Below are 13,787 nucleotides of genomic sequence, written 5' to 3'. Positions count from 1 at the left end.
TACATCACTGATGATGGCATGTTGAGTCTTACTATTTGAAAATGTTTGCCAGTTATATGATAAAGTGTGGAACATAAATAATATGGATCAAGTTAGAACACAGGCCCACGAAGGTTACTGTTTTACACACATTGATTCATAATACTGGCATTTTAGAGAAAGGAGTCTTGGGACAGCGGCTCCATACAAATGCATTTCTGTTGTCTAGGGCTATTTTTGTGTTGTGCTTTTCTGCAGACTTTCACAAGGCTGTTGTAAACTTAATCCTGTTTAGCAATTATGATTTACTTCAATTGGCTCCACTCATTAAGCTGTTTAAACTTAGATTTAAAGAATAATATCCACTTTGTTCCTTTACACAACTTTGGGGGGAAAATAAAACATTCAAAATGGGATTCTTGGCAGAGAACAATCGATGTAAGACTCTAAAGCTTACTGTACCTTTAATACATATATTTTTCTTCTTTAAGGACTTTGAGTGAGAACCACAAAGCCCATACTGTTTTTAAGGGAGAGGGAGAATGGCTCCTGATAAAAGCCAATTACAGACTGAATGTATGCTGTTTATTTAGACTTGAGAAAATGTGTATCTTGAAAAAAAGTTTATATAATCATATATCAGCACCCTCAGGGTTTTAAACCTATTAAAAGCAGCTAAGGAAAGACCAAAAGCATGTCATTCATGGAAGCTTGATAGCGCATGAAAGAAAGAGACAAACAGTGGTTTTGTCTCCTTGGCAAGGCATGCTATTGAAGTGCATATAGTTGGAGAAGGCTGATTCTCAGGTTGCTAAATGGGTGTAGTTTGGGATTCAGGATCTGTATTAGGACATGGCTCTTGGGCAAGATGCTGTCTTTGAAGACTTATTCTTCAAGCCTATCACCTTACACCCTGCTGAGCCTCATCTCCTCAGGACATAATTACATAACTTTGCACATGTTGGTAATGGTGGAGTGAGGTATTTAGGAATGACTTGAAGGAAATATATTACATTCATGAATTTTTCAGGTGTGTGTTTTAATCAAAACCAGAAAGTTTCAAGATGCTGAACTCAATACACTACAGAGTACTAGGCAATATGCTTGGGATGATATTTGCATTTGCATATGAAGAAGTAAGGGGAAAAACCCCTTAAGTCTCTAAAAGTGCATGTATTTGTGGGAAATCACAGGGCAATGAGGAAATTTTCAAGAAAAACAAAGTAGAAATATTTTTTTTTCCATGGCAGATGATGTCATTAAATTCAGAACTGTACAACTGGTTAAAATTCCTTTTTGCTTTAGTTGCTGAGATATTTACATTAAACTTGGTAGTCATTTGTGTTTTTGGAATGTTGATTGTTATCTTTATTGTATATGATTTTTAGCTTTTTATTTGTATTTCACACTCTAATTGTATGGTGCTTTTTTTAAAAAACAACAACAACAACAGACTTTACAAATATTTTACTTTTAAAAATGTAGCTGGCAGACAATTACAACTTAAAACCCATGCCCCAAGCAAAAATTACAAACAAAATCAAAAGATAGCAATGTTCCTTGGTAGATGCTTCTGTGTGGCCTTTTTCATTATTATGTGGCATTTTCTGACAAGATTTTAAAATCTAAAAATGCGTTGTCTGTACAGTGAAGACACCTTTGGAGCTGATTATGGTTATTACCCATAACCTACTCTCCTCACTTTGAACTGAATTTTCCCTCTTTTAGTCCAGTCCATCTAATTTTAAAGGTAGGTTCAAGTTAATGAAGCACCTTTTCTTCCTCCATTTAGTCCTCTGAAAACTTCCATCTCCCACAGAAGTTCTAGCAATGAAGCAGTTGCTGGCTGGGACTTCAGGGCCCTTGGGCACACTCCCAACCATCAATCTTGTCATAGACAAACCTGAAAATGCCCAGTCCTAGAAAAGGTAGCCTTATTCCACAGTGTCCACATAGCTTTACATATATATGTGTGTGTGTGTGTGTATATATATATATATGTATATATAACAGAAGGCTGTAGGAAGGCAGCGGGAGTGGGAATCATAAGAAATTGGCCAGAGGAAAACCAATGAAAATGAATAATCAGCACTGAGATACAAAATACCAGATGTTTTAATGTGGGACTCCCAGAGAACAGAACCAATTCAGTATTAAACACCACATTATAAAGTAACTATTTTAAAAATAGAAAAAATTTTTCTATTTTAAAAATAGAAAAAAATATTAAGGATTGTCTTAACTGCCGAACAGCTCACTTTTTGTCCCCGATAAATGTCTAATACATCTCCTTCTATTTCCAGTTATTTTACAGCATAGTTATCAAAAGTCCTCTGACCTTCACAGAGAGCCCTGAGTGAGTTCGTTGTGTCCACTTACTGTTGAGAGTGATTCTCTGAGGTTCTTGATGTGTATCGTCAGCTTTACCATAAAGCAACTCTCACTGCTGTCCTGACCAGTGACTTTAAGATATTCTCACTTCTTACCTACCAGTTCCTCAGTGGAAGGCTTACCTCTTTGCCAGTTGGGGTGGTCATGGCTTTTCCCCCTGGAGTCCTTACAGTAACAACCCCAGAAGGCAGAATCCTGCTCTGGTGTTATACGTCTTTTCTCTTCCCCACCACACCACCCCCAGCATAGTGCATTTTCCTGTAAAGGGTCTTGAGTCTTTCTGGGAAGTAGCTGGGGAATGAAAGTATAAAATAATGCTGAGGGTCATGTTCAGGCAGCATGGCTTAGAGATTAGTTTGCAGACATTGAAATCACATATCCTAGACTTAAATTCCAGGTTGCTATTTGCTAACAATGTAATCCTACCCAAGTCACTTCATCTAGCCAAGCCTTAGTTTCTTTATCTGCCAAATGGGGATAATAAGGGAGACACCCACCCTACTGTTGTAGGGGTAATAAATTACACTGTGTAAAACATTTAGCACAGTACCTTGCAAATGTTAAGTGCTAAATAAATTTTTGCTGCTATTGTGATCATTGACACTCAGGAATAAGACAGCAATATAAGAGTTGTTTTATTGTCCTGAACAAAGGTACAGCCTTCAGTTACATACACGTGTACAGCACACACATTCACATGATGATTAGGGAGCACTGCAAAGCAATGTACTTGAATGGAAAGCTATGAAAATTAATGTGATTTTTAAGGAAAAGGACACTAGTGTAGAATGGCATAGAGAAAACTTAATTGCAAAACTGAGACTTCAGCCGGGCTGTAGATGACAAGCAGAGTTTAATAGGTTGACAGAGCAGAAAAGGCCATTCTGGTATCAGGCTTGTGGGAATGAGCATGGGGTATGTAGGGCACTCGAGAAACTTGGCCAAAAGGACCAGATGTCTTATGTTGAGGAGTGCGTCATGGTTAACACATAGGAGATGCTCCAGAGACACTTGTGGATGAAGGAAGGAAAGTGTTTTAGATTTGTAGGATGAGACAAGATGACGGAGGGACTTGAGTGTAAAATGAGGTGTTTGAGCCCAATGTACAGCAAAATGCAATATGTGAAGGTAACAATTTAGGGATGTTGTTCTAAAGAGGTCAGCATGATAGACTGAAAAAAAAAAGAACCTAGAGGAAGTAAGAACAGGTATGAAGGTACAATGGTAATAAGGTTTCCAAGAACTGAACCTCTACTGGGGTCTGGCAGTGAGAATAGATAGGGGGAATATCAAGAAGACAAAGGAAAATAGATCTCCCCCCAGTCACTCTCTATCCCTTTATTCTGTTTTATTGCCTTCAAAACACTTCTACAATTTGTAAGTCCTTTGTTGATTTATGTATTTACTTGTTTACTATCCATCTCCTGCTCTGGAATGTAAACTCTAGAGAGAAGAGATTGTACTGCTCCTAGAATATTACCAGACTTGTAAGTTGTGTCAGATGAATATAAGACAGGCAGGAAACACTTTTAAGCTATCGGTAGTCATAGGATTGCAAAGGAGACTGACAAAGCAAAGAAACTGGGACAAGCTTATTTGGGATAAAATGATGACAGCATATATGCATCTACTCATCTTCTCAACTATAATAGTTATTTAGTGGTTATGTGGAAGCCATGCAGACCAGTTGTTACAGTCCAGACTCTGACACTGGATGTCATCTGTCTGAGCCCCAGGCTCTATCACTTTCTACCTGTGTAGGGTCTTTGGGCAAGAAACTCTCTGAGTCTTAATTTTTCTCATCTGTACAATGGGGATAATACACAGACTAATGAGAAAACTGAGATATGTGTGCTAAACTCCTGATACAGTGGGTGGCACTACTAAGGACTCAATAAATGATAGCTGTTGTTATTACCATGCATTGGGCACTGTCCAAAGTGTGAGGTGGTGGTGAGACAAGCCAATGGAAATAGTCTAGAAGCCATCGGACATACAAGTCTGGTGTTCAAATATGCTTTTATTTCATTCCCTGTTGACTTGGATTGCTACTATTGGCCATATAACAGTGGAAGAAAGCAGTCTCCAAATCTATTTCAGATATATCTTCTGCAAAGGACTCACAGTAACAAAGAAAATTACTATCAAGAAATATAACTGGCTTCTGTTTCTAAGTTTCTACCTAAGAATTAAATGTTTCTTTCTGAGGGGTAGGGGTTAGGGAGGGGTAGAGAAAGAAGACCTGATAGCTCTTCTAGAAGGAATAACGGAAGAAGTTGGAAACAGCTTTTCTTTTCCTCTTGTAATTAAAAATAAGGCTAGAAAATAGTTAGCAGAATAATTTTAAAGGCGAGTCAAATACTAATTGATGATTTTCAGCTGATTAAAAAATTCAGGTTCAGTATTTATATTTCAGGTACTGTGTTATACAAATTCTTAAAAATGGGTGAGTAGCTGTGCAAGACAGCAGGAAAACTAAAAAATAAAGTTCCAAATATCTTGTAGAATAATAAAATATAGTCATTTTAACAACCTAGGATACTTTTTTTTTTTACTATCAAAAAGATTTTTTAAGGTATTACTAATATCAAAGAGCAAAGGGAGCTTTACTGCCTATGGTAATTCTTGTTCAATGTCTTGCTAATTATTTTTAGAGTAAACTTCAATAAACAGGGAATAGATTAACTGGAACCATAACAATAGGATGTTGAAACCCAGAAGGAACTTGGAGATAATTTTAATCTTATTATTCTGCAGATAATGAAGCCCAGAGACTAAAAGGGATTTTCTCAGGGCACACAGCTTCTTGGAGGCAGAGCTTGGACTAGAATCCAAGTTTCTTGATTCCTAACCTGGATTCCTTTCCCCTTCACCAGGTTGGTGGCCTGTGGTAAAGAGGGAAATGTCCAAATAGGGGACACATTTAAATAGTCGGGCAAATGACCATCAAACTTCCATGATGATTCCCAGGATCTGCATTTATCCAATCTAGTTGTGGTCATCCGAATTCCAGCATAGCTCCTGGACATATCCTCGTGACTTTAGGCCCAGAATGGGCTCTTTATCTCAGCAGATGATACCATCATCTACTCTGTTGGCTAAGCAGGAACCTGAGCATCATAATGATTTCTTTCTCTTCCAGGAACCAACCATTCAATAAATCTGTTGTCTTCCCCCTTTATGTAACCCTTGAATCCTTCTACCTCTCTCCATCTCCACTCCCTCCACTCTAGAAGAAGCCACCATCATCTCTCACCAGCAATATTGCTGCAGCCTCTCACATGTCCCTCTTCCCTCCTTGTCTTCTCCAGCCTCCCTTCATTGTTATTCATCACATATGGTGAGAAGGATTACTCTAAAATGAAATCTATTGTTAATGTCATGGTCTTCATATATGATCCCTACTGCCTTGAAGATAAAATATAAACTCCCTTCACTTGAAAGACAAGATGCTGCAAAAACTGGCCCCGATTATCTCCCCAGCCTCATTTATTCCTTTATTCTCTCCTCAACATGCTGTTCCTTATGCCAAGTTTATGCTCTAACCATTCTAAACTTTGACTTTTTTTTTTTTTTACAGATGTAGCAAGTTCTCCTATGCCATTCTCTCTGCCTTGGATACTTTCCCCTGTATCTTCACCTGATTAATTTCTAATTATCTTTTAGGTGTTTGATTAGATATTACTTCTTCTGAACAATCTTCCTTGATGACCCAGCTACTTTACATCTCTGGATGGAATCCTCCTCTTTGCTCTAATGGTAAGTGGTATGTTCACATTATAGCACTTACCACACCTTTTTGTAATTGTCTAAGTTTTGTTATCTCATTAGCCTATTAGCTCCATATGAGATAGAAATTACGTCCAACTTCTGTGTGGGCTCCCCACCACCTATTGCGGTTCCTGGGATGTAACTATAAATAGTTGGTGAACGAACGAATGAATGAGGTCTTTTTAATTTTCTCAAATTCCTCATAGAGTTAAGAGAGATTGAGTTGAGTTGAGGATGGATGGGAAATGACATGGACAGAAATATCCAAGAATGGAGTCAGAGAGGAGGCAGAATATCTTTTGTTTCCTCCCTGTTTGGAATTCTAGTGAAGAACAGTGTCAGGGACATAAAAGAGAATAGGATGCTAGGTTACGTTTCTGTTTATAGTTCTATCAAATAAGACTGAAATCAATAGGATCTCCTTGTTAGAAAATCCTTACCCTATATTAGTATAATGTTTACGTATGTTTAAAATTTTTCATAAGAAAAAGTTTAAAAAATTTATTCCTTTGACTTTAATTCCAAAAAATCAGACAGATGATGATTTGTTTAAAGGGCAAATGCTTATTTAATTGGTAAATGGGTATTGGTGGGTGTGGGCATGGGTGAAGCAAAACTTTTTAATTGGATAACTTTATATGGATGACTTTTAATGGTGTTCTGAGTGGTTGATGGTCAAGTAACATATATGGAGAGGAAGAACTTAACATTAGTTTAAATTGCAATCATTTTCTGTTAAGAAATGGGATAACAATCTTTGTTATCTGGTTATTTTTAGTGCTTATCTGTGTGTATTTTAACAAAGTGAAAACAAAATTAGTATATGATGATATGCATCTTTAACATGCGAATTCATTTTTTTAACAATTATTTTTGAACTTCTGAAAATAAGCTAGAAAACTGTTTAAGTGGGTTATTGCTACACAAAAATCACATTGTAGAGTCAGTTCCCTTAAGAATTTTGTTAAGCTATTTTCTGAACACAGAACAAAGATCTTAATAGTTTTTAGCTGAGTTATTTGGATATTTGACTGTGTCATTACTTAAACAAATTGACCAAATTTATACGTAAGTTTACAAGCGTGTATTTTACATAGCTTCTATAGTATCTTTTAAGTTTCTTAGCTTTCACAGTTTTTTATTTACTACATGGCCAAAATTATTTGCAACCAGCACTGTTTTATTGAATGCAGTTTTTCACCAGGGCACACACTCTCTTCATATTCCAGCCAAAACGTGTTTGTGGAAATAAAGATTCTCTTTTAAGACAGGAGACAAAGTCCAACTCCATTTGTTTCTTGTGAAGCCGATATGGTTTCTCCTGGCCATTTTGGTTGGAGCCCAAGTATTTCTGACTCATAGTTTGGTCTTTTATTCTGGCGATTTACCTCATTTTTCATAATTTACCTACGGCTGTCAAGAACAATCATTATCTTCCCCGAGAGACTAGTAAATACTCCTTTAAGCCAATGGGTTTATAGGAGGTGGAATCCAGTGATTCAGTTCATTTGGGCAGATTCATCAAACACTTCCTAAATACAAAGCATGGTATATGGTGTTTTCAGGGATGCAAAGAGAATAATTCTTGACCTGAAGGAATTTGCAGTCAAGTTATATACCAAAAGGGAAAATGTGCACAAACAAAATTTTTTGTGAGGATATAGTCTGCAAGAGACAAAACCCGTCTACTCAACTTATATTAAAGGAACACGTGATTGCACCCAAAACTAACTGTGAGAGGCTTTTTTATAGAGTGACTGGAAATAAATGTTTGTGTTACTACTTTTTATGCTCCATCAGAGAACAGATACTGTGATAGACATTTTTTATAACTTGCTCCAGAGAAAGCAAGCAACAGAGGTTGCTGTGCCAACCTCACACATTTGCTTTAGAAACGAGTACAATCTGGACGAAAGAAATTTCTAGCTTATCAGGTCACAGGAGTTTAGACAAACCAGGATTCTGGAGGAATAGTGTATGAGTGTTGGGCCATTGACTTAGGGTTGTCATATAAAGTCTCAAATTAATGGAAGTTGAAGCTGCTGCCCTGTCTCAGTGGGACTAAAAATATCAGCTGTATTATTTGTATTGGCAAAATGCAATTTGAATTTTAACATTTATTTTTTGGTTTATTATTTTCATGTTGTTTTGTTTAAAATTTATTCTCTTTGGAATAATAAGCTATTTTTTAAAATTATTATTATTGTACTTTAGGTTTTATGGTACATGTGCGCAATGTGCAGGTTAGTTACATATGTATACATGTGCCATGCTGGTGCGCTGCACCCACTAACTGGTCATCTAGCATTAGGTATATCTCCCAGTGGTTTCTCTCCCCGCTCCCCCCACCCCGCAACAGTCCCCGAAGTGTGATGTTCCCCTTCCTAATAAGCTATTTTTAAGGACTTAATGCAGTATAGATTATAGCATTGTTGACTTCCAACTAAGTAATTTAGAAGAGGAAGAAAATAGTAAAAGAGTTATATATCCAAATTTAAATCTAAACTTAATCTATGTCTATATCTGTATGTATTTATTTGTATATTCATTAATTTAAATTTGATATGAAACTTACAACCATGGGCATTTTTAAAACATAGAATTTCCCTTTGTATGCAGATTTACAGCAAAGAAGTATAAGAATATTTTGATAAAATATGCCCTCTGAGTTCTTAGTTTTTAAATACAACAGTAAATTTATACTCAATTTGGAAGAAAGCAGAACTTTTCCATTGACTACTTAAGGTTGGTAATAACACCCAGAAATGGTAGTGTGAAAGGCTGATTTATTACCGTGGCCTCACTGAGGCAAAGGACAATTCCCCATCCCTAGATTCTGGACTTGATCATGTTTTAGCCAAAGAAAGGTTAGTGTATATGATATAAGTGGAGACTTTGCACATGCTTCCACGGTTAGGTTTGCCTTTTTGCACTTTGAGATCCCCAGGAAGGACAACCTGCCTCATATAACATGCTGCTGTTTCAGCCTGGGTCCCAAATTGAGAAGTGTTGAGCTGACCACATGCCCCTGGCAACTGCTGATCCAAGGAACATAAGAGACACGTGGATTAGATCTGAACCTACCCTGGAGACTGGAGCCTGGACTCCAACCTCGCTTAGCCAAGTGGCAGCTAACATGCTGCTGGTGAATGTGAGAATAAATGATTATTTCTTCAAGTTCATGAATTTTAGAGTGGCTTGTTAGTTTATGATTAAGCGTTGTTGCAGCAATAACTGACTAATACAGGTCATCTACAGAGTTTTTTTCCTAACTCTATGCAGACATATGTAAGTATGAAAATTTCCTCAAATATTCCTTTTCTTAGATGTCTCCAACATAATTTGCAATGTTACCTGGGCGTTTAGTGGTTTTAACTAAGAATGTCTTTTCTCTGCATTGGAAGAACTGAATTGGTGAAATGGGCATTCTGAGTGACTTCTAGATATAATATGTATTACGTTCTGTCTCCAAAATATATAAATGCTGACTATAAATTGTGCAGTTGGAATTTGGGAATTGAATACTTACAGGAATTCTGAGATGTAGAAAGTAAATTATGTGTGAAGCTAGCAGTTTTCAAAAATGCTATGCTGCTTTTAAAATTTCTTCTCTTGAGTTTGAGTAAACTTTTTACTTATAGCTTTCTAATTTTCCAAGTAGGAAAAAATCATATCACAAAGAATGCAAGTGTGAGGAGCAGTTAGTTCCAAACTGCCTGCTGCTTTTCAGCTAGGATTGTGTGTAGTTTATGTCAAAACACTTCAGCAAAGAAATACAAATACAGACTAATGTTTGACTTCTTTTGTTGTGTTGAACTGGAGCCAGCAAAAGTATTTATATATAAATCCACTTGTGAAATGCATAACCCTCTCAATGTGACTTATATGTTTAAGGCTTAAAGAGAATTCAGGTTGATTGACAGAAACTACTGCTCTTACAACGTCAAAATGTAGACTCTGCTTATGCAGAAACTTTTAAATTCATTCTTTTTACTGAGGATGTTTATCTTCTAATTAAGTGCTATTGCATTAGCAAGGAACATTTATTTGCCCTACTATGTGTAGTGTAAAGCATAAACCTTGAATATACCCATCCTCATTCTTGTCTTTATAAACTTGAGGAAAACAAATCCCCCCAAACCCCAAGTGTATGCCTAAAATATCTACTTAGACATTGCCTGAGGGCAAAATAGATGGCTTTGCCATTTTAAACACTTGAACATAATGTAGGTATAAAAGAGAGCCCTGTCACATGGAGTCAGATATTTTCCTCCTCTCTTTAACAGTAATACTCTACAAGACCCTGTTTTTGTCTCCTTAATTCTGTGAGGAGCTAAGACATGCTTTTTGAAGCTCTGATTTAGAAGAGCTTCTGTGGATAGAACTAATATAAAAGAGCACTGGCACATCAAATGTCTTAAAGACCATGTAGGAATGCCATGTCTCCATTTTTCAAAAGCCGCATCCTCCTATTTTGTTGAACTCCAGTACCTTGTTTAAATTTTTATTGCATTCCCACATAGTGTTATGCATAACTATATAAGAAATGCCACAACAGATTAGGCCAATGGTCCGTCTTGCCTGCCTCTGAGGGACGTTTTGCAGGGAGCTAAGGTTGTCTTTCTTGATGTTACTCTGAAAACATTAGGAACTGGCTGCACATAGTTCTTACACCCCCCTCCTTTAATATTCCATTTTAGAACCAGCATCTGAGAATTTTCCTAAGCCTTTTAAAATTTATTTATAGTTTCACCCTTTGTTATACTTTTGGGACAATAAGATCACTGTTTGATTTGAATAAAAAAACTGCTTTCCTCAAGTTTCAAAAGTTGGTTCCTGTGGCCTAGCATTTTGAGGTTTGATCCATAAGTCCGTTTACAAAATTCCCATCTTCATGATTTCCTGGAATTCAGTTATATAGTAGGCTGCTTCTAAACGGTTCCCAGTGATCTCTAAATCCTGGTATTTATAAGCCTTTGTGTAAATTCCTCTCTTGTGCTTGGGCTGGACCCAGTGACTTGCTTCTAATGAATAGAATATGGCAAAAATGATGAAATATCAATGTCAAGATTAGGTAATAAAAGACTGCGACTTTCATCATGCTTGTACTGTCTCTCTCTGACTCCTTTCACATGCCTTCTCTGCAATTGCAAACTACTACGTTGTGAACTGCCCTACCGAGGGGTCCAAATGGCAAGGACATAGGGTAGCCTCTCACCAATGGCCAGTGAGGAACTAAGGTCCTCAGTCCAACAATCCTTGAGAAACTGGGTCCTGCAAGCAGTTACATTGAGCTTGGAAACCGATCCTCCCCTAGTTGAACTTTCAGATGAGGCAATAGACCCAGCTGATACCTTGATTGCAGCTTTGTAGGAGACACTGAAGGGAAGTTGAAGATTACTGGGGATAATTTTAGAAGCAGCTTACCACATAACTAAACAGGAACTATGCAGCCCCTTGTCTCACTTTATTTGGATTATGTCTTTGAGATTGTCCTGCCATAAAGTCTAAACAGTTTGTCATATTGGCCTTCCAAAAATATTTTTATCTTGGCAATTCTAAGGTACATTTCTCCTCTCAGATCATTAATGTGCCTTTTTAAAAAGTTAAGCATGATCATAGCAGATTTTGATGTAGCGGATGTATCACTTAGTTATTTCTGTGTAGCAGACCACCTTAAAACAGTGGCTTCAAACAGTAACTATTTAGCTCCCGCTTCTATGGGTTGGCCCTTTAGGCTGCGCTCAGCTGGGCAGTTCTAATCTCACCTGCACCCTTTCATGCATCTGCCATCAGCTGCCGGTCAGCTAGGAGGCTTTGCTGATCTTGGAGAAACTTTCTCACATCTCTAGGCCTCAGCTGGGATTAATTAGCTGACTCAGTTATGTTCCATGTGATGATGATCCAGCAGGCTATCCCAGGTTTGCCCGCATGGCAATGGCAGGGCCCCAAGAAAATGAACAGAAGCAAGGTCTCTTGGGTCCTAGGGTTAGAACTGAAACACCTGTCACTTTCATCACATTTCATTGGCCATAGCAAGTCATGAGGCCAGCCCAGATTCATTGGGTGGGGAAACAGATTCTACCTCTTGCTGGGAGGAAATACAAAGTTAATTGCAAAGAATATGAAGACAGGGGAATGAATAACTGTGACTTTGTTTTTTTCAATCTACCAGTGGCCATGATTTACACAGTATCCTCCCATTATAGCACAGAATGTTGTTATGCTAAGTGGTACTAACAGGTACCAATGTTGGATTTTCATCCCAATTTTATAGCTTGCCATCTGTGTGACTCTCTGCCTCAGTTTACTTATCTGTAGAGTGAGACTGTTAATATGACCTATCTTATAGGATCATTGTGAATATTTAGTGAATTAATATATTTAAGAATCTTAGGCCTGGTGAGTGCTCAAAAATTGATAGCTATTATTATCGAGATTATGTTGTAACAATTATTTGTTTTCATGTTTTTTATTTTGCTAGAGTTAGATTCACTGAGACAGGGGACCTTAATGCATTAAATTCTTCATGAAAAATGATTAAGCATCAATTATATGCTAGGAACTAGGAGCTGGAGCATGAATGACCCCAGTAGGACATAAACTCATAATCGTGTTATTTTCAGCACCATATGTTTTTATTTCAGATCTACCTTCCTCAAACTCCTGCTTTGACTCTTTTAGTTTTTATTTCTTTCTGTTTTTGTTTTTGTTGCTTAAATCTTTGGAATATTTTCAAACATTTTTGGTGGTCTCAATTATATTCACTGGTTATCCTGCATTTTTGTCTCTTTTCGCTATTCCAGCCTTGAAAATTATTGTAGATTAGTGAGGCTTTGACTTCTGTTTGTGTTTTTTTCCAAGGACTCTGTTTATTCCCTTTGTTCTGAGTTTGTGGTAAAAAACCGAATACATTTGAGAAAGCTAAAGTTCATTAGGTCAAATGGTGGCATCATTCATCTGTCTCTTCTTTTGGCAAATGGAGGCAGTGAGTACCGGGAGTTGTTAGAAGGATTATTCCAGTCTTTTTAGGCAGGGAGCAGAGCTCCTTGGTACCTTGTTTTTTGCATTTGCCAATTGGCTCTGCCCTACTTGCTTATAGGATTATAGTAAAATGCAGATTAAAGAACAGAAACAAAAGAAATTAGAAAATGTCTTAATAATATCTATAATGGGAATAATAACACTTATTAAGGAACAAGAGTACTTAGACCAGTGGAGGTTAGAACTTGGCAAAGACCCAGTAAATTCTAGGGACTGAAAGGAGCTTGTGTTGGCCTAAAGATTTTTGAAAAATAAGTATAAGATTTTACTTAATATAATGACTCCATTCCTTTTCCATCTTTCCCAACTTTTTTCTTCTGCTTCTTGAATCTAAATCAAGGCTGAACATGAAAGCTTCTGTATGACGTACAATTACTGTTGTAGTAACTATAAAATGTTGCATGTACTTCATTTTCGTAAGTACAATGTGTTCTGCTTCACTTTTATTTTACTCCATTAGGTATGCAGCCTATTTGCCAGGGTGAGTTATCTCCTCTTAGAGTTTGGTTATATACCTAGTCTATTTTGTAAACACAATTTCCATTAAAAATGAATTACTTTTCTTTAGAGCTTATTGATGGGCTGACACATCACTAAATTTC

At 37.1% G+C, this 13,787-nt stretch overlaps 1 long non-coding RNA gene across 1 annotated transcript in view; it reads left to right on the top strand.

The window, feature by feature from the left end:
- LOC129033484 (uncharacterized) overlaps positions 1 to 13,787 on the top strand; it is a 322,758-nt gene that overhangs the window by 73,515 nt on the left and 235,456 nt on the right. The window contains exon 4 of the long non-coding RNA XR_008501589.1: positions 6,037 to 6,129. This is a non-coding gene — a long non-coding RNA (uncharacterized LOC129033484). The remainder of the gene's footprint in view (positions 1 to 6,036; positions 6,130 to 13,787) is intronic.

This window comes from Pongo pygmaeus, chromosome 2 (genome assembly GCF_028885625.2).
Source record: "Pongo pygmaeus isolate AG05252 chromosome 2, NHGRI_mPonPyg2-v2.0_pri, whole genome shotgun sequence".
Taxonomy (NCBI): domain Eukaryota; kingdom Metazoa; phylum Chordata; class Mammalia; order Primates; family Hominidae; genus Pongo; species Pongo pygmaeus.
Note: the sequence above shows the minus strand (reverse complement) of the source record. Positions and strands in the feature narration are given on the sequence as shown.